Raw genomic sequence first — 22016 nt, forward strand, 5'->3', positions numbered from 1 at the left:
CAGTATAACCTGAGTCTCCCACAGAAAGAGCAGGGACACCACCCCCAGGTCTGCCCTCGGCAGGTGAAGTCAGTGCAGCCGTGGATGGGAGTGGGTCCCCATACTTCAGTAAAACAAGATCTCCAGGTGATTCTAACGCTCGGTTAAGTTTGTGAATCTGTCTCTCCCGCTCTCACAGTGCCTCTTTTGCAAAGCACTTTATTTATATAGGCATCATTAGTCAGTCACTGTGAATGAAGATCTTCCGTAAATGCCCAGAAAATGCTTTTGATAACTCCAATTTGGGCAGCAAATGTCAGCAGAGAGCCAGTGGAAGGCAGCTGCAAACAATTGTCACTCCACTCCACTTAGCATCAGAGGAAGGCCACTTTCCATCGGGCCATCACATTGTTTCATTTTTGGGGTACTTAGTCATTTGTTACAATAAAAATTAAGTTACAGGAAAGGAACCCTGTGACAGGATAATGGACTCCCAGTCAGAAGAAACCAGCCTGCTTCCAATTCATCACTGCATTTATAGTGCATTAGAAGACCTAACAGCCACAGCGTCATTCCTCTGGGGCAGGCGGAAAAACCAGATTGGGAGGGAAAGAGGAATTTGCTTCATGAACTTGGCAAAAGTGAAATAAAAATAGAATCCAGGGGATGGTTTAAATTGCCATGTTCAGCAAGGACAAGGAAAGGGCTGACACTCTCTGAGACTTAACCATATGTTAAAAAATTAGCCGATTTTACCTCACATCACACAAGCATGTGCTGGGTTAAAATGAAATGCTGCCTGAGCAATAGTAGAAAGGCATGGAAAAAATGGGCAAAGTTAGGCAATTTAAAATGATTAAAGCCCACAAAACATTTCTGCAAATATAAAGTCCTGGAGGGAAGTTTAAAAATAATATTTGTGCAATGGACTGGGCCAAAGATACCTATATTGTCTGGGTATTTTAATTGGAGGATTGAAGTATCATTATAAAATCAGAAGAAATCTATGTTTGTGTTCTCATAAAAGTAAAAATGGCTATTTGATGTTGGAAGGTAGGAGCTGACGGCATGTGGCAGTGGGTAGGTGTGTCTGCCAGTTTAGACCTGGGAATTTAATAACTTTATAGTATTTTTATTATTATACCCTGCTCTAGGTTAAGCCTGGGAGGAAAAAAAAAGAAGGGAGAGATATCAGCAACTTTGTGTAATGGGAACAATGTGTTAATTCTATGATTTTTAAGGGAACGTTCTTCTGAACTATACTTTTATATTAAAATAACGTTATTTCATGGATCCCAGATAATTTGGAGGGGGTCTAGGTTTCCCCTTAATAAAGTTTTTAATTCACTTAAGAATCTATTTGAACAAAACCCTGTGTGGTCTCATTTTCTTTCCCTGTCAATCTGTGTTATTTCCAGGGTGAAAGGTAATTTTGACCATAAACATGGCTTCCATCACACATTTCTAATTTTAGCCTATTTGTCTCAGTTTGATTTACATTGGGTCCAGAGCAAATTAACTATTGTGAGCTTTTATTGAAAATTAATTAGGTGGCTAAAGTGCCCATGGCAGAATTTCTGCCAGGACCCATTTCTGCTTGGGTCACCAGCCTTCTCCAGTTAAAACACCTAGCAACTTAAGAAATCCATAAAACGAATGATATAATTAGTTCCAGAGTGGAACTTAATCTCTTTGAAATCAGATGCTTTCTTCTAGTGCTGAAGTGCTATGCTATAGCAAGCATTTTATGGTATCAGGGGATTTTCCTGGGGTAAAAGAGTAGCTCATTCTGCTGGAATCACCTCACATGACTCACAAAAGGTGTCCTTGCTGTACTAAGTAGAGCTGCATCTGTGCTCTGATTTCTAAGTCAAGGCAAGGAGAAAAAGGAAACTGTCTTTACAATACTATAAAGAGAACAAAATAAGCTACCCAAGTTAGAAAATAGATTATGTGAGTGAGTGTGTGTGTGTGTGTGTGTGTGTGAGAGAGAGAGAGAGAGAGAGAGAGGATATTATACTTAGGCAGAGCCAGGATGTAAATGTGATTTATTGTAAATAGTTCCACAACATTAAAATGAGTTTTTCTTTTCTATGTATGCTGCTTCAAAGAAGAGCTCTGTGGGCTCATAAAAATGCAGAGAACAAATAGGGGCCTCTAAGTCCAATTTATATGCCATGCCCACCGTGCACTGAGACACATATAATCTGTAAAACGTCAGCTTCAAAGTTTCACTGAGATCGGTGTTAACCCTGACCTCTGGCCTCGCTGCCTCTGGCTGGGCCTGTGCGCTTTCTTTACCAGCTGTTTTAGATAAATGTGTTCCCTTTTTAAGAGATTGTCTCGGCATTTTTTACATGAATCGCCGTAATATTATTAACTCTCACTGGAGAAGCCACCTTTTCTAAGAGGGCTTTACAGAAGAACCAATCATTGCACGCCCCTGGAGAGACCAGCAGATTAATGAATATGTCATTGTACTGAAAATATTTAAACAACACTGGGAGAAAAGAGCAAGGCACACAACAAAAGGAAAGCATATTAGTAGTGTTTCCTGTCAAAATACACAGAGGAAGCACTTTATTTGGACCATTCTCTCCATAAAGAGACATGGCGGGCCAACACAAACACAGTCAAGGAATCTGGTTTATCCCACTTTGGAGGTTAGAGACCACGGGCTCAACCAAAGTTATGAGACCCAAACCAGGTTTTCTCTCTTGAGGCGGCTCCATGAAGCCATTGACAGAGGCAGTCAAACACGGTGAAATGATACCGCACCATGAAGTGGTATAGATGGTTTCTTACATGGCCGAGTGGCACAATTCACTTATTAGGATCAATAAACAGAAAATTCGGACAAATATACATATAAAATTTTAGCATAGATGCTTTATGTAACCAATACTATAAACAATGGTTTCAGCTACGCTCTGGGGAAATTGCTACATTTCAACAGGATAAAGCAAATCCTGAATTAATGTTTACCCAGTGTTTCTTGGATGTAAGCTAGCTCTAGAGGTGGAGTGAGTTTAAAAACCTAGAAAAAGTATCATTTCTACTCACCCAAAGGATTAACGTTTGGGATCAAAAAGTGAGTCAAATTTCACACAGATGGGCATCTCCCTAGTGAAGGAGCTTAGTATAACAGAAGTTCAGGTACGATGTGGACCCCAGAGGGTGGGCCTTGCTGGTGTGTGAGGGGGATACACTCTGAACTGAACAAAGAGACAGAGGCTAGTGCGGGGGAGAGGGGTGCTACCCTGTATACTGAGTGAGAGAGGTCAAGGTGGACCACAAAGGAAGAAAAGGATCAAAACAAAAATAGATAGCCTTTTTGTATAGTGAAGCCAGGATTGGACCAGCTCTGCGTGTCTTTCACAGAAATGATGACTGGTACCCATTTTGACAAGTACCAGAACTGTGATTTGCAATATGCTCAAAATTTAAAATGATGACATCATAAAACCCTGAAATTATCACAACCCCTTCTAACCTGCACACATTTGAAATAGGATCTCGTCTTCTCGTTATTAAACTTTATACACTAGGACAGTCTAGTATTTTCTCATGTGTAAAGACCGACATCACTTAGATTAACTAAACCACAACCAGTATTTTTAGCATTAAAAAGTTCCTCCAAATAGATATGACCGCCTGAATCCACTAGAGAAATCACACTGAAAGGGAGGGTGTGTTCCCTCTAGGATATCATATTATTAGAAAAGTTGGCTCTCGCAAATGTGTTACCGAAAAGTTTTAAGTCCAGACCAGGTGAGAAGACTGTTTTTGAAAGTGATCCTATACAATTGTACCTTTCAAGTGGCTGCTTTCATGAACCAGCCAGTATTTATACATTATTATACAGATAATACCCTTCCTCGCCTCACAAGGCTGTTTTGAGAATTAATTAGTTTGCCAAGTACTTTGAGCTCCATAGATGAAAGGTGGGGTGGAAATGCTAAGGAGTATTATTATTTTCATATGTATTTGAACTTGCCCCTTATAAGACAATCATTTTTTAAAGATAATGATCTCTTCTTTGGGGAGAAAAGACAAAAATTGCCTCATCCACAAGTTCACCCTCACATGGAGGACAGGTGTGATTATTAGGGGTTGCCTGAAAAAGAGACTAAAGGGGAGGCATACTTCAAAATAATGCATCCCCCAACTCCCGAGCCCTCTCCCGAGAGCTGCATGAACATCGGGTTCAATCTGTAATCCTCGCTAAGATGGGGCCAAATGCAGAGAACGGGGCTGGTTGGGTATTTATGGGGTATATAAATAATAACGCAAACCCTGTCAATTAACCTCTCTGCTGTTAGTTGTGAGGTCCACAATCTGTTTACTGGGGAGAAATGTACTCCCTTAATCCTGCCGTGAGGTTAAAAACCAATCTTGAGAAACTGATTTGGCTAAACCACTTGGCTAAGATGTTTGAGAGGCACTGCATTTACTGTTCTACCCTTAACCTGGTCTGCCCAGCAAGGCTGGTTGCCACGGATCTAGACCGGTTGGATTGGAGGGAAGATAGCAGCACAGACCTCAAGAGCCCGAGGCTCAGAAGCCTTCTCCCCGCAGCCCCCAACTAATCTGCACTTCTCACAGGTGAGGGCTATTGTCATCGTTATCCTCGGATCAGCGTGCCTGTGTGTGTTAGTCAGATGTGAGCCATTACACAAAATATCTGACACGAGCTACCTGTCACTTAGCTCACAGTTCTGGAGATTCAGAGTTCAGGGAGCATGGTGTGGGCTCTGTGGGAGGGCCAGCCCCAGCCGCATCACCTCAGGCTGCACATGGCAACAGCAGGGGGGGATGTAGGACATTACATCTCCAACCCAGAGCAGAAAGGACCGAAGGGCCAGGCTTGTTCATCCCCCAAGAACCCAAAAGGTCACCTGAGAAGGAACTCACACCTCTGGTGACCAAGTATTTCCCACTAAGCCCCAATCTTAAATCTTAAAGGTTCTACCACCTCTCAGTGGCCACCCTGGGGACCCAGCCTTTAATTATAATGGACCCCTGGGGGGCACTTAACCGCACCTAACCCTGACAGCCTCTCTGAAAGGTGAGAGCACAGATGGGAAGGGGAAATACAGGAGGAGAGGAAGTCCAGCAATGACGGGGTGGGGCTGGGTAGTTGTCTACAATAAGAGAACCAAAGTTTCTCTAGAAAAGAGGCCTGATGCTTCCTGGAGGTTTCTGACCCTGTCCTTTGGTTAAAATTAACTGGTTTTTATTTTTGACCCAAATTATAGACTTACCTACCAACCGCTGACACAAATGACTCCTCACTCAAAAACTTACATACAGGATTGTCAGTCCCTTAGCATGTATTTAAATGTCGTGGCCTCTAAAACTTGAAAGATATAAATTCATTTTTTAGGTAAGTGCTAATTACTTATTTTCCTAAGAATTTGGGGGCACTTCAAGCCAATGCTAACTTGGATTGTCTTGGAGTATTAGCAAATGGTTTTAGAATTACTGACTTGCAGCCACGTGATAAATTATCAGAAAGTCTGAAAGCTCCCTGAGGGTAGAAACATATCTTTTTCAGCTTCCTGTACTCCTCAGTGTCTAGCAGATTTTTGCACATGTAGATACCCTCTGAGCATTTGTGAAAGGAAGGAAGGAAGGATGGAAGGTGTATGCATCTATTTGCCTCACCTTCAATAATCGTACCTTGTAATGTCCTTGCATCTGCTGTAGGACACCCACCATTCTACGCACTGACCATACATTACTTCATTGAATTTTCCCAACAATCCTTGGGAGGGAGTATTATAACCAATCCTATATTATAGAGGTGGAAGCTAAAGCTGCCAAGTTTGGAAAACTTGCCAAAGTTGCCTAACTAGTCAATACGGAGTCTGAGGAGAGGAAGGCGATGCAGGCTGTGTACTAGGGAATTTGTTCTTTTCAAAAGCGATCACATTGCTTCTCCCACCCCAAATGAAGGATCAAGGATTCTGAAACTAACCAAATTCTGCTTCAGCCAAGCAGGAAGGCTTGGCAAGGCATGCCAAGTTTTCCTTGAATGCTTTTTGACCCCTGTTGACCGGTTATCTCCAACACATCCTCTTCCCTCTGGGGGAGTTGTGGCTACTCACTCTTGAATCCTCCTGTATGATTTCAGGTTAATGACAATTATGCCTCGAGCAGTCCTGCCGGGCATGACTGGCCTGCACTTGGACGGGAAAGAAATGGTCCAGCTGTTAGGCAGGGAGGCTGCCTTAAGTATCAACAAGCTGTCGAAGAGGCAAATACTTAACATGTTTTGTTTCTAGAAACCTAAAAAGGATCCATTTCAAGTTATTTTTAGTTCCATGAGGTTAAAAAGGAGAATAAAAAGCAGAAAGAACACAAATTCTCTCTTCCTCTATAAGCATCTCTTTAAAACCGCCGAATTTGTCCCCATTTATCCAGCAGAGGTCGCTCTTTCCCACCACACTCTTCAGAGGCCTACTTGTTTGTCTGAGCCCGGCTCCACGCGTTTAGCTTCTGAGGCTGCAGAACGCAGAAATTTGGCAAAGACATTCTGGCCTGGGAGACGGAGGAGAGAAGAATCCGTGGCTCGGGAGGTGGGATTGCAGTGTGTGGGAAACAGATATTTTAATAACGACGGTGTGTGAACAGTGGGCTTCAAGTCTGTGTTTTAAATTTTTCACTGGGATAAATCAGTCAGCTCCTTTTGCAAGGGCTTTAACTCCACTTCGACTATTAAACCTATGTGCCTTCTGTGTCTCTTTTTACGTGTTGTGATCAGGCTGAGCAAATAGAGACAAGCTATGTGCGTTTCCTCTGGGCCATTCTCAGCTGGTTATCTCCTCACAGTATCCAGGCTGGCCTCGAGGACCAGGCCAGGCAGTGGTGGGTGTGCTTGGTGACTGTCCAGTCTCAGTGGAAGTTAGTTGGTCTTTAGCAGTAGCAGCTTTCTCTTTCTGGAACTCAGAGCCAGTTCACATGGGCTGCCGGGTCAGGTCCCCATCTGTGCGTGCGTGAGGAGAAAGACATGGTCTTCCCACCTCCCCACACTGCAGGGCCTCCTTCTGGGACCACAGAGAAGACAGAATGGGCATCGGGCTGCCCTTTTCCAAGTTCTGCTGCAATACTGAGGGAGGCAGGGGAGGGGTCTGGTACAGAGGGAGGTGAGCCCATCAGGAGGTGACCGCATCAACAGAGACGTGTTACAGAGCTACAGCATTCACTTTGGACAGCTCTAAGCCTCTCAGTGGCTGAACATTTATATTGAAGTCCAAATTTTATTTATTTATTTAGATAGTTTAGGTTTTGTTTTGAGAGGAAGTCTCACTATGTAGTCCAAGCTGGTGTTGAACTTGTGATCCTCCTGCCTCACCCTCCTGAGTACTGGCACTGTAGTCACGCACCACTGTACCTAATGATGGAATATTTAAGACTCATTCTGCTCTCTCTTGAGCACTCTTTCCATATATATAAGTGGAGACTTTTAAAAACTAGACTTTACGTTTAAAGTAGTTTTAGATCCTCAGCAAAACTGAGGGGAAGGACAGAGAACTCTCTTACACTCCCCTCCTTGCTCCCCACACCCCCTTCTGTCGCATTTCCCACCAGCGGGGCATTTGTTAAAACCCGCGAACCTGCGCAGTTTCCACCAGAGCCCGCAGTGTGTGTTCGAGTTCGCGCTTGCTGTTGTGCAGGCTGTGTCCGAACAAAAGCATAACCACGCGTGTCCCAACGGTGGTGTCACACAGAAAAGCGCCACTGTCCCGAGAGTCCTCTGTGCTCTGCCCGTTCATCACCCCCTGCCTAACCCCAAGAAACACTGATGTCTTACAGTCTCCGCAGTGTTGCCTTCCCAGAACGCCACACAGTTTGAATCACCCAATATGTGGCCCACTCGGATTGGCTTGTCCCTTAGTAATATGCATTCAAGATGCCTTTATGCGTTTTCATGTTTCAGACGTTCGCTTTCTCTATTGCTGAATAGTATTCTGTTGTCTGGATGTATCAGAGTCTATCTATGCACCTACTCGGAGCCATCTTAGCAGCTCCGAAGCTGTGGCAATCATGGATAAAGTTTCATTAAACATCTTTGTGCAAACTTTAGGGGGACACAAGTTTGCAGTGCACTTGGATAAACAGCAAGTACTGCGGTTGCTGGATCAAATGGTGAGCTGCGTGTTCATCAGGCCTGGACACTGTTGTGCTGATACTTTACCCTCACAGTAACAGAACCAGTGCCTTTTCCTGTTTGGATCTTGCACTGGGGCGGATCAACCGCTCCTCTGCTCCTGGCTGCGGCACCCATTTGGAAAAGGATGAGCCGCAACCCTCAGGGGAGGTACAGCTGTAGAGAGGAAGATGTCATTTCTGCCAAAGCCTCTTCAGCAGAGAGCTGTGTGGGGATAGATGGTTTATCCAGAATTATTATTATCATTATTGTTATTATTATTATCATGAGACAGGGTCTCACTGTGTAGTGTAGGCTGGCCTTGAACTCACTATGTAGGCCAGGCTGGCCTCAAATTTGTGGAGATCCTCCTGCCTCAGCCTCCTGGGATGACAGGCATGGCTACCACATCTGACAATCCAGAACTGGACTCCACCATGTGCAGTAAAATATGTTGTTGACAGTGACGGAGTTTCCAATTTCTTGTTGTCTGTATATACCGAGCCACTGAACTAGATGAGTTTGAACTTCACTTTCTGGGGAAAAAGTACTGTTTGCAGGATGGGGTTGGTGGTAGTGCTTTACTGGCTGATCTGATGGTCAGTTTGAGGGTCAGTGTAGAATATTTGTCGAAAGAGTTGGGACTTCAGAGGTATGGGCTCCCTCATGTGGACCCCTGACCTGGTGCCCCGGTGATGGGTTGGCAACCAGGATGGTGTCTGGCCATCAAGCACACGTGCTTCATTAGTTCCCTTACAGGTTGAGCGGTGCCAGTCTATCTAGCTCTTTATGCTCCTCTGGCCTCCCTGTCCTTGGCATCCTTTTTCTGACCAGCAAGCTTTTGATTTTCAGCAAATAGTTTTCCAAAAGATAAACCAATTCCAGATGATGTTGATGGTTGAGGTAACGCGCTAAGTGTACAAATGGAACACCATGGGTAAGCGCTACTTGATGGATAAGGTTCCCGGGACGGCTGGGCCAGTCACCACTGTAGGAATGTGGAGATGGTGACGTCGAGGGGACACTGAGGTTAGATGAAAATCAGTGCTGGCAGGAAGTCACGCTTACAGGAGCTTAGGTGGGTCTGACTCATGTCATTAACATTCCCATGTCTGTCTTTCTTTCTTCTTTCTTTCTTCCTTTTAAACATTCCCACTTCTAAGAAACAGACTTCTACACTACTCTGGTGAGACACACTTTGTGATCTCCACAAAGTGACACAAGGTGAAATCACAGTGAATGATTATGTCCCTACCACACCGATGAAATCATTTTAGAATTGTAGAAAAATAGGTCCAGGTAAGAGAGGACAGCCTGTCAATGCGGGCACTCCCAAAAGACCTCTACTAGCACCTGCGGGTGAGTGTTGAACTTTACCTGCTCTACTGGAGGGTATTTTAAAATCCCCAGGAGCCAGATGCTCTATTGTTTATTTTTCCCATTCAATTCCTTCCAGTCATTCCACCCAACAGTCGACAAACACACTTTCAAAATGTTTTGGCTCTTTTCATTTGCACAAATTCTGAAGGAGCTGTGGTGTACACAAAACATAGGGGGAGACCGAGTGATAAGAATTAAATACTTATAGTTTGTGCTCATGTAGGGTTTTGGAAAAGTCTATGCCCTGGGAGACTTCGCTTTGGCAAGTCATTGTTTAATTTCATTCATCACATACTTTCCATTGCCAACTCTTATCGGATACAATATCAGAGAGAATCTTTCAGTGACTAGGACATAGTTCCTGCCCATACAGGGTTGCCAGGGAAGGAGGGAGATGGAGCATTTCACTGTGATAGGGAGGTCTGGACTGGTGGGAGGGCAAGCAGCTCAGCACCACAGCTCTCCGGTGTTACACCTGAGCTCATTTTAAAACAACCAGGAGGAGCCAGGCAGGTGGATAAGGGGCCAGAAGTCCAAGAAAGCATCTCCTGGCCCCAGAAGACATGAGTGAAATTGCAGACACTGCTGGTACCCAAGAGGAAGGAGGGTCATTGAAGACATGAGGCTGCGGAAGCAGCTGTGAATCAGCTCACGAGCCTTGGACTCTACGCTCCAAATAATGGCAGATAACCTCCCATGGCAGGGTTTAAGCAGATATATTTTTAGAAGCTGACTGTAAGGGTTATGTGGGAGATCATGACTTAGAGAGAGGAGGACCAGAGTCAGATAATGACTGAGATCATTTTGTCACAAGTTCGTGAATTCATGAGTATTAATAAAGCTTATGAGTCAAGTGTCTTTTACAGGTAAACATGTTGTAAGAGGCCTTGGTATTTGTCCGGTGAATCAAAACACGCTGGGAGGAAGACCTTGTCCATCACGTCTAACCAGTCTCCCCGGGAGACTCATCCCACGAAGATATCAAACACCACCTGTTTCTGGGAGGGATTTGGGGAACAGAGGAAGCCCTTTCCTTCCCCACCGTATATCTTCTCACTGCTGCTTGCAAACTCTTCAGCGCAAGGACCAACAACACAACACTTGCACGAGCCTTACTTTTTCGTTCACGTTTGTTGTCTGGGTGCTAATGAGTCTGAGTAAGAGAACAGATGGAATAATATGAGGAGCCTGTGCTGGTCATTTTCTTTTTGCCCCTCGGATGTATCCTCTGCCTGCTTCTTGCCCCTGGAGGCTGACGGGCGCAGGCTGCACTGCCAGATTCCTTTGCTGAATTCTCGCAGGCGTCTCTTTGGTTATGGGTGGGAACAGGTCCTGCTGGTGACAGTGCCTGGGCTCTCTCCTCTCCCTCACTAGCTCCTACTACTCACCCACACCTCACTATGTCGCTTCTTCATGTATTTAATTCCTCTCAGTTGATGGTGCGAATTCTCTGCCGTTGCTCTGCGGACACGGGTCACTTCCTGCGTGTGCACCACACTAGGCATAGTATATCAAGGCCCTGCATGAAGGTCAAAGATGGAAGAAATAAAGAAAATACTGGGGTCACAGGTGACCTTCTCCCCAGTGCTAGATCTGCCTCCCTCCTCTTCGGTTTGGGCTCCTTTTCTGCCCCATGCCTCTTGTCTGCAGAAAAGCTGGCCTGAAAGATCTGGTTTGAATTTATGCTTAAAAATTTTCAAATTGATTTACATGCTTCAATCTGTCATTCGTAACCACTCCCTCAGCAGTTATGTCTTGTCTAAGCACGTGACTTACTAGACCCATCATATGCGAGGGAAAAGAAATACATCGGTGTTACCTTAAACTCAGTGTAGAACAGTCTTTAAGGGCTAAAAGGCTGCCACATGCTATGCCTCAGGTACAGCAGGTTTACCAGAGTTTTCTTTTGTGCTTCAACAATAAAGAAGTTGGTGGTCTGCTGGCTACAGCCAGTTACACATTCTTTGGTTTTATTAGGACAACCATAAGCCTCTAAGACCCACCCTGATGTCAGCAGCAGGTTTTATAGAAGGCTCACAAGTTTCTTCTTGTTGCATTTGGGGTATATAAAGTGTGAGGCATAATGGGGAACAGGTTGGAAGACCAGTGGAGGGCTGACACACGTACTGATGTGAATATTTAATAACTGTTCATTGCAGGCAAAGGTTGACGACCAGATGCTGGTTTCTACAGCTCCAGAGCCCACTAAATCTCCAAGCTTCTCCAGGAACAGGCCTGGGACTGGCAGTTCCCTCTGCCATTCCCAACCCCCTGGAGGTCAGGACGTGCCTCGTTGACTTAGCAACGCTGTCGAGGAGCATTTGCTGGAAACATCTCATCTGTTACTCCATGGCCAAGTGGCTGATTGCTTCTGGCACAGTCCTTCCCTAAGATAATAGGGAAGAGTGGGCTTTAAGTATAACTGAAGCAAACTCAGACTCACCCCCGCAAGTAACGCCATGCTGGCGTGCTGCTTCTTTTCACACCGTGTGAGGACAGGGGACCCGGGCCATCACCTGTGTGTGAACCACAGTTAACTGACACTGACCTAGCTTTGCACCCATGAGCTGAAAACACCCTGATTTGTCAGGTTCTAGATGTCGTCCTTTGTCCAGCTCTGCTCTGACCAAAGCTGGTCTGGGAATTGCATTGTTTTGCATTTTCACAGCAGAAGTTTCATGACAGAATGCTCCTGGGGTCACCTGGTGCCTCAACTCCCTGGGTCTGGGGGCGGAAAGGGGTTTGCTGTCTTCTGCCACATGCTCCCATCTTTCCAGTGTGCTGCAGAACCAGGCACAGTGTTGGGCTGGTCTCCACATCCCCACTCCCTGCACAGAGTAGAAGCTAATGTTTCAGAGAAAAGGATTTTATACAGTATTTTAATGTCTAGAATGAGTTGTTTTCTTTTTTAATTTTCTGAAAAGGATGCAGATTTATGTTGCCATATCCTACTTAATTTTTTTTTTTTTTTAATTTCTCCTAAAATAAAATGTGAAAACCATTAGCAAGATCTACCAGGCCATGTGTGCCCGGACCCTTGTCTTATGTGAATGTCCCCTTGTTATGGTTTGTGTTTGGGTGTCCCCCCAAAGCCTCATGCGGTCATGGGGCAGGCCTTTAGGGTTTGATTGATTATGGGTGCGAGAGCTACACCCGCCCTGGGGTGGATCATTTGCATATGTAAGGGAGAGGAAGAGGCTGCTTCTGGCCATTTCCTCCCTTCTGTGTGTTTGTTGCTTTTGCTGTGTTCTGTCGCTATGAGCTGTCGCCCTCTGCCATGTGCCACTCTGCCTTGTAACTTGCCAAGTACGGACTGAAACCTCCACAAGCTGTAAGCGAAATAAACTTTTCCTTCCTTAATTTTGGGTGTCAGGTAATTTGTCCCAGCAACGAGAGAAAAGTAACCAAGACACCCCTCACCCCAGGCTGTAGCCACCCTGGTGAACTTTCAGTTTCTAGAATTCACCATTCCTCAGGCTCTTTGAACATGCTATTCTTTCCACCAGGAATATTTTCCTCTTTCTTTCCTCCAACTTTGGATTTCAGCTTTAAAATCACTTTGTCAAGGAAGCCTTCCCAGACCCAGGCTTGGTCAAGTTCCCCTGCTGCTGGGTCCCCTAGGTTTCTCGGCAGAGCCTGTTGTCACTGGAAGCAATTAATTCTTGATGTAATTACTTATTCAGTGTCTTATTCCCTCACTGTAAACACGAGGAGGTAATGGATGCTGTATTCTCAGCGCTTAGCTAAGTACTAGGCATAAAGACCAACGTCTAATTGTTGGATTAATTATTTAAAAATGCATGCTTATTATGAAACAACTTACAGAAAGTACAGAAAAACACAAAGGAGAAAATTAAAACCATCTTTACCCCATCTCTCATAGATAACAACTATGAACATTTTAGTGCATTTTCATATGGTCTTTTCAGAAAACAAACATATGTGGGGCATAAGAAAGCATTACCTACCAAAGGCTAGATCCTGTGGCCGTTTAGAAAAGTTCTTTTAAACAGACCAGGCTCCCACTGTTCAAAGTGGCTGGGGGCCGGGCGGAGGCTTTGAGCCCAGCTCCCGTCCCTGGTTGTCCCTAGGGCGGGAGAGGCATGGGAGATGGGATTAAAATCAGTTCCCAGGAGCAAACCTGGGGCTCTTCTAACCCTACTCCACCATCACTTTAGTATTTGCTTAGGTCTCTTAGTGAAGTAAGAGTTTCTTAAATATTTGGAAATACGTTGCCTCATTATTTGTTTAATTTTTCTGAAAAAAAAAAAAATTTTCTGGCTGTTGCTGTTGTTGCTCTTTCCCCTGATTCATATTAGAGGAGACAGTTTTCAGAACTGTGGAGCCAGAATGCCAATTCCTAGTTCTTTTGTGAAGAAAGGAGTGGCTGGAAATAGGCTAGGGAGAAGTGGATATTCTCCACTTCAAATGATGGTGAGATTTCTTTGTAACAAATGCCTGTATCTCACAGAACCCATTTCTGTCCCTAGGCCACATCCAGAGTAGAAAATGTTATTAATTCCATCTTATAAGTGAGGTGAAGTGGCTTGGAGATGCCATGGAACTTGCCCATGGTCGCATAGTAAGTGTGTGGTTCAGGGATATAACGGAGTCTGCCTGGGTCCAAGGCACAGACTGTCAGCCGCTGTACTACACCACCCAAAGTGGTTCCACCAAGTGGATCAGCGATGGGACATCACCGAGCCTTGGAAGCTTATGAACTTGTATGCAAATTTTGTGTGTCTGCACAGATTTGTATTTTTTTTCTGGGGAGAAGGTCTCTCCATTTCATCAGATTCAGAACAAGAAAAATAAAGATCTATCTAGATTAGCAAATTAGCATTTGTTAATTGGTTACCAAGTACAGGGTTCTAAGCACTTTATGTGTGTTGAGTCCTTTCATGCTGTCAGAACTTTTTTTTCTTTTTTTTGTCTTTTTGAGACAGGGTCTCGCTGTGCAGTTCAGGCTGGCCTTGAGCTCACTTTGTACCCCACGCTGGTCTCGAACTCGCAACGATCCTCCTGCCTCAGCCTCCCGAGTGCTGGGATTACAGGTATGTGCCACCACGCCTGGCCAGAACTCTTTTGAGATAGATGCCACTAATGCCATTGTGAGGTGAACAAATTGAAGCACAGAGAGGTTGTCACTTCCCAAGGCCAATGGCATTCCAGTGTTCAAGGGATCTCATCCAGGGGTCTGCTCCAGAACTTGTGCTCTTGACCATAGAAAACCAGTGCCCTCCTTTACAAACATTTCAGTGCTAATGTGTGTTTTCCTGCCTCTGACTTGGTCTATATTTCCCTGCTGATGGGTATAATCAATTATACTAAATTAAATTGATGGTGGATCTTCTAATAGAAGATATCCTGGCATAGAGGAAATAGGTAACTCCTTTCCCCATCAGAACTAATTATAGTAGTGATACACATCTATTCATACTTACTTTAATAAAACTGTGTTTCCTAAGCAGGGTGTGGTGGTGCATGCCTGTAATCCCAGCACTCAGGAGGCTGAGGCAGGAGGATTGTTGCAAGTTCAAGACCAGCCTGGGCTACAAAGTGAGCTCAAGAACGGCCCAGACTGCATAGCGAGACCCTGTCTCCAAAAGATAATTCTTGATGGGCCTGGGTTCTGGGCCCTTTTTGTGGGAGCAGGGACTGGACAGAAAAGGGGGCCCACTAAAGCCTTTGTATGTGTGGGGAGACAGACTTTGCATTCACCTCCGTAATGTATGCATTTGCGAATACACACTCCTACTACACACACAGACCGAAACACAATTGACTTGTATATATTAAGATGAATTCAATTAAAAATACCTGACACTTTTTCTGTACTTTTTGAGAGACTGAAACACAACCTAAACTGTTCCCAAATGGCTCCCTGATATTACTGTGCTTGAGGACTGGGCACACTTTACAGTTTTTCTTTTTACAGACGGAAAAACAGAGCTATGGGAGTTGGGCTCCTTGTTCGGCAGGTCCTAGGGGATGTAATATAAACCTCTGAAGGGAGTTATGACTTTATTCTCCCTGCTGAGGAATTAACGTTTCCCTGATTAAGTGAAACAACCGTCTCCAAGATGGGGACTGAGTCTATCCCAAGGCCCAGATGAGATGAAAGACAAAACAGGAAGCGTGTGCATCAGAAGCAAGAGGCCCCAGCGCGGGTGCGGGAGAAAGGCCTGGAAAACGTGCCCTAGGTTGGCTTTGGAGAGAGGAAGATCTTGTACCTTTTTTTTTTTTTTTTTGAATGTGAAAAATCTTGGCAGACTCCTACTTTCAGGCCCATTAAAATTCAGGAAAGGAAAAAGAAAAAAAAAATGAAATCATTTTTAAAGAGGAAAAAAGACAACAAACACGCCCACTCTTGCAAAAATAAAAACCCACCCCAAAAAGCCTTTATGAAAATGTTTTTGAGCTTTGAAAAACAGAAGGGGGTTGGAATGTTGATGAGGCCACGGAGTGACTATTAAATGTGGCATTCTACAGCCCTGGGCCTGTTAAGTTGACCTTGCTCCATTGGTGGAGAGAAACAACCCTCTTTTCTTCCCAAATGGAGAGCCCATGTTTGCGGATGGGCCAGGTCCCCCGTGAGTGGTGTGGAGGGGTGGGGTGCAGGGGACACTTTGTTCTCAGGCAGTGCCTGCAAGCAAGACCCTCCCATTCTGGAGAAGTTTCCTTTCCATCCCCCTCTCCGGCGGCGGCGGCGGCGGTGCAATCAACAGTCCCGCCAAATTCTTCCTCCAGGCTCAGATTTCGGTTATATAAACTGTTCTAATCAAACAGCCTCCTTCCAATCCAGAATAGGGCTATTCAGAGGAGCCATCGACAGGATCAGTGGGTGGCTTAGTAACCAAAGCCCAGCCGCAAATGATGAGAAATCTGCTCCGCTGGCTCAGGTGCCGGGGTGAGCGCCGGCGGGCGGTTCCCTGGCTTTGAACTTGCTGATGAAGGCATAATTTGTTCAGCAGCTAAAAGGCTCCTTGCCTTTTTCACCTGGAGAAGCCAGTCCTTGCTGCTGTCTGCCTCCAGGTTCTAGCGCCCCAACGCAGTGCACTTTACACCTACCCCTCCCGAGTGAAATCTTTCAGGGCAGTGATGCTAAATGCTCCTCCGCGGCTGGGGCGTTCCCACTGCTGAACCCATCTACTTTGGAGCGTTCGGATTATTTCCGTTTGGGGGAGTACTATAATTATTCTGCGAGGAACGTTCTCTTATATAAATATTTATGCTACTGTTCCTATAAATTCCTAACAGTGGAATTTCTGAGTCAAGGAGATGCCCTTTTGGACGGCCTTTTGCTACACGTTGCCAAATTGCTTTGCAGAAAGGTGAATTTTCGCTGGCCTCAGACAGTGCCCAACGTTCTAATCAAAGCCATTGCATCATTTTTAAGTGAATAAATAGGAAAGAAAAAATGCAGGTGGAGATAAAATATAGAAAATAAAGTATAGGAAAATAAAATGTAGAAAAAATACAGAAAATGTTTGGTGATCCCTGTATTCTCTCATTTGCTAGTAGGGAAAAAAAAATCTTGAAAAGACTGAAATATGACTGAATGTCTGATGTGATGGGTTCACCTCCTACCCAATATTACAAAGTCTCAAATTTTTCCTTTTCCTGTGTCCCCCCCTGCCCCACAGACTCCAGCTACAGCTTTTGGTCATGTCCCTGAAGGGCACGGTGAGATGCACAGACTCCAGCGACATAGCAGAATAGAACTTGCTAGATGAGGAGAAAAGAGGCTCAGGTTCCACGCTGTCAGCAAAAAGCTCCCATAAACGGAGGGCAACACATTAAGCTCTTGCTGTTAATATGCTGTCTAGACTTTAAAAGATTGCTTTTCTCTCTGTCTTCTAGGCTTCAACTTTTGACCTTGCTTCTGCCCTTGTATCTGTACAAATGACCGGACGCACCATTTCATCTCTCCTGGGGGGTCCAACAGCCAAATGACTTGTCACCCAAACTGCTGCAGTGATCCAGTGTGGACCTGATCCCAGCTTCCTCTCTGGCCTGTGAGGCCAGATATGCAGGTGTTCCCCATCCTGCGGGATAAGGTAAACGGAAAGGTCCCGCAGACTCTAGAGCAGATGGCCTACCTCTTGCTGATTGCGGATGGACTCCTGGAAGGTACTTTCTTAACTAGATTAACACCAAAACATAAAATTATACATACAAATGAGGTACCACATTATGTTTTCCTGCATGAATACATTATGCACCTGCAAGGTATCTGAGAGAGGCTTAGGGAAAAGTTCGTAGAGGCCACACTTGGGGTAGAAACAAATTGCTAGCAAAATGATTTTGAGTCTTTGCTTTTGAGTGCATTTTACTCAGGGATGTTTTCCATGCCCTCCACACGGCCCTTGTGTTAATGTCTGGCGGGTCATGTCTTTCTTTAACGTGTACTATAGTCTAACTTGTCTTAGGCACTAACATGAAAATGTCCTCACTTAAAGCCGGGTGTGGTGTCACATGCCTCTGCTCTGGGTGGCTGAGGCAGGAGGATTGCAAGTGCAAGCCCAGCCTGGGTAATTTATCCACTCGGTGAGACTCTGTCTCAAAATAAAAAAAGGGCTAGGGGTGGAGATCAGCGTGAAAGCCCTGGGTTCAATCCCCAGAACCACAAAAAACAATTTCATTTAATCCCCACAACTGGAAACTTATGAGGTGGGTACTCATGATCATCATCATTATTATTATTATTGTGCCTGCTATGTAAATGAAGAAACTGAGGCATCAAGCAGCTATGAACCTTGAAGGTAACAGACTAGGAAGGGTGGCAGCCTGACTCTTAGAACCACATGCTTAACCCATATTCTCCACTGCCAGTCCATCTAGATTCTTTTACTCTAAAATTTTCTTCTCAACAACCAAAATAAAATAAAAATAAAAATACATAAATAAATACCACTTGTCCTCTTATTTGGGCTAGTCTTTCTGAGGTAATGAGATTAACCCAGTTTATGTGTGTGCGTGGTACTGGGAATCGAACTCATGACCTCACGCTTGCAAAGCAAGCACTGTGCCACTGAGGTACATCCCCAGCCCAACTAAATTAATCCAGAAATGAAACGTAGGCTGATAATGGCAGATCCTGGGAGAAGGCATTTCCCACCTCAATCAGTTCATAGTTGAAAAAGCCCCGCAGTGGTGGCAGCCGAGGAGATGTCAGAAGGACTTGGTGGAGGGCCCTGCAGACGTGGGGGGCTGCTGAGGTGGGTAGAACATTCTTGGGTGGGGAGACCTCCCCTGTCACCAGCCAGCGGCTCACTCTGCTCATGGGACAAGACACCCTCTGACATACAGTTTAAATCTGTGTCAGGAACGACTGTTCAGATGTTTGCCTTTAGGATGAAGAGAGCAGGGTCTTCAGAGAACCACGGCTGTCTGCCAACTACTGCCAGACATCGCCCCAAGTGGGAACCCCAGGATTCCATGTTCCAGCCACAACATGTAGTTTTCTTCCATATTTTTATGATTAAGGCTCACAAAAGGAATACGACAAGTTGCCCCACACAAGTCTATCTGTCACCCCAATTGATATATCATAAACCCACATCAACTTGTCACATCCTTTTTATCTGATTGGCCCTCAACATCCCACAAATACTTTCCTCTCCTGATTCTCTTTGGGGCCAGGGCGGTTTGTGTCAGAGAGAAGATGACTCTCTGGAAGGTGTGGCCGAGGAATAATATGATCTTTGGCTTGGCGATGTATACTTTGGTCCTGGAAAAATGTATTTAAAAGATTTTAATGAGTCATGAAGGTAGTGCTGACATGTAGAACAATATTTTTCATGCTCTTTAAGATGAATAACTATACCGAGCCTGGCTCAGAATGGAGGCCAATAAATGCCTATTGGTTTTAAGAACAGCTGAATACTGAGAACTCAACACAGCGTAATTCACCCACAGCTAAGACTGTGCTATAGCAGAGCTGAAGTTTTAGCAGTGTCCTGCCAGACTTGAGGAAAATGAATTTTCATGTTGTCAGTTAGTTCTACAAGCCATACTAGTTGTCCTAGGTATTTTGCTTCTCATTAAAAACATTCCCGCTATGGAGATTATATTTCTTTTTTGTCAAGAACATTTTTTTGTGTGTGGTAATAGGAACTGAACTCAGGGAGGACTGACCTACATCCCCAGCCATCTTTCACATTATTTTGAGACAAGGTCTTTCTGAATTGCCCAGGCTGCCCTCAAACCTGCAATCTTCCTGTTTCGGCCTACTGAGTAGCTAGGATTACAAGCATGCATCACCACTCCCCGAAACTTGCAAGAGTATTTATATATTTTCATCAGAGTAGGTTGTTTTGCCTTGTTGATGTCTATAAAATGAACAAACTGAAGGGGAGTGCTGCTGTAACAGACACTTCCCCATATATCAGTAGAATTCGCTCTCTCACAGAACTTCAAAGAATTCACAAATATTAGAATGCTCACCGTGCTGCTCGCCCTGTACAAAGGCAGAAAGGGAGATCTGTGCTCCCCTGACTTTGTGTGCAACCACCTGGGCATCAAGAGCTGCCGTCTTGATTCCATCCGATTCAGGCACAGAGTGTTTCTCGAGCAGGCTGCTCTGCTGGGGGCTTATGCTGTCATCTCCACTTGGCGGGGGGTGGTTCAGAGGCTCCAGGAGGCAAAATGAATTTCTCAAGCCCACAGCTCAGGAATCAGTGCTGAAACAAAAATGGAGTTCAAGGCTTTTACTCCCTGGTGGAAAGTTCCAGAGCTACAGCTACACAGCACACATGTAAGTACAAGCCGGTGTGTGTTCCTCTGCCCCCAGCCACTGCCCATCCCGTGAGATACATGCCATCTCTCAGGACTCAGCTCCAAACAAAATCCAGTGCAAAGCCATTGAAATATGGTGGAGAGCACATTCCCCTCAGAAGGAGGCTGTGGTGCTCATCACCGTCGAGCCTGCTTTTGCCGCAAAGGGCTCTGGAAAACATGATTGAAATGAGGGTGTGAAGCCCAGTTGTCCGGTAAGTACAGGATGTGCTTCTGAGAATGTGTGTCCTGGTGGGACGCCAGCTCCCCGGAGAAAGTTGCAGCCAGAGGACTAGCCTTAGGAAAGGCTTGGTGTTCTTAAAGGACTTGCCATTCTACCAAGGACAGAATAAGAAACATTGTAGACCCTTTGAGTGCAGCAGGAACCTGCTTCAAAGAGGATATTATGAGAAGCGGGGTAGAGGAAGTAACCACACAATGGAGCAACCTGGCAGACATCACGCTGGCCAGGTGCTCAAGGCTGGCATCAGGGGTGAAAAGTCATGGACAGCATCGATTGGGATGGAGATAGCAGTCCACCTCTGCGGTCCCCCTGACATCAAACCTGCAGCCCTGTCTCATCATGAGAAAAACATCAGTCCAACCAATGAGGGACGTTCTACAAGATACCCAACCCAGCACTTCTCAGGACTGTCAAGGTCATCATGAACAGGAGAAGCTTGGGAAAACCTCAGCTAGAGAAACCAAAGAGACAGGACAATGAATACAGATTCCTGAACAGAATCCTGAGCTGGGAAGTGGACATCCATGAGACAACTAGTGAAATACAAAGTATGGCATCAATAGAAACAGACCAATCAATGTTTGTTTCTTGATTGTGACACAAACGTAGGATAAGAACAAAGCAGAGGGGCTGGCGAGGCTGCTCAGAAGAACCCTCCTGGAAGAACACTTGCCTAGCGGGTACAAGGCTCTGGGTTCCATCTCAAGCACCACAAAGGAACTTTCCCAGTACCACAAATGAACACTGCACGAGGATTTTTTATACCATCTTTCTAGTATTTCTGTAAATCTAAAACTATCCCAAAATATGAAAGTCTATTTAGGGGTGGGATAGAGATTTCTCAGTATATACTTTTTTGTATGATTTTAAATTATGAACAACATGAATGAAATATATAGAGAAATATATCCCGTTGAACCTATAGCCTTTAAGATGGTGAATGAGAACGACAAAGAGGAGATTTATTAGGGAAAATGCTAATGTTTTAAAACATAGCCTGCGAACTAAGTGAGGGCAGACATGTGGGTGTAAGGTTGCCTGTTGCCGTGCCTTCCCCCACAAGAAGCCGCCTCCGGCTGCCTGTCTGGACTGCTATGTTTTGAGTGTGAAATCTTGAAAAAACCCTTTGGCTCTGGAGGGCCTCCTGAGGCTGAGCTCTTTTGCAAGCCCCTGGCCCTCCTTTCTGGGCGCTTATTTTGCATGACTGTTTAATGACAAGCAGTGCCTCTCATCCTGCTGCATAGGTACAGGGTCAGACAGGAAGAGAGGATTGTATATCATAGATCCGAGTCCTAATAAATAAATTCAGAGGCCAATATCTCGCTGTATAATGGAGTGTGGGAAAAGAGCAATAAAGATCAGGCAACAGAGTCTTCCCAGGAGGCCAGGGAAGATGGCTGGAGTTGGAGAGAGGCTGAACTTGGGCCAAAGAGTAGGAGCCAAAGATGAAGTTGTAGGCTGCAGGCAGTGGAAATTGTGCTC

General features: G+C 45.0%; 1 long non-coding RNA gene across 2 annotated transcripts; it reads right to left on the reverse strand.

Annotated features, from left to right (window-relative positions):
* Window positions 1-10654: 10654 nt before the first annotated feature.
* On the reverse strand, window positions 10655-20190 carry LOC102013708. Of its 2 annotated transcripts, XR_001236826.1 has the most exons (3): window positions 19961-20190; window positions 11955-12027; window positions 10655-11030 (listed from the first exon to the last, which is right to left on the reverse strand). It is a non-coding gene; the product is annotated as an uncharacterized LOC102013708 (long non-coding RNA). The 2 variants fall into 2 exon arrangements; XR_001236827.1 differs by lacking the exons at window positions 10655-11030; window positions 11955-12027 and adding an exon at window positions 11465-11898.
* Between the last annotated feature and the right edge of the window lie 1826 nt (window positions 20191-22016).

The sequence above is a fragment of the Chinchilla lanigera genome, unplaced genomic scaffold (genome assembly GCF_000276665.1).
Source record: "Chinchilla lanigera isolate Chin_1 unplaced genomic scaffold, ChiLan1.0 scaffold00065, whole genome shotgun sequence".
Taxonomy (NCBI): domain Eukaryota; kingdom Metazoa; phylum Chordata; class Mammalia; order Rodentia; family Chinchillidae; genus Chinchilla; species Chinchilla lanigera.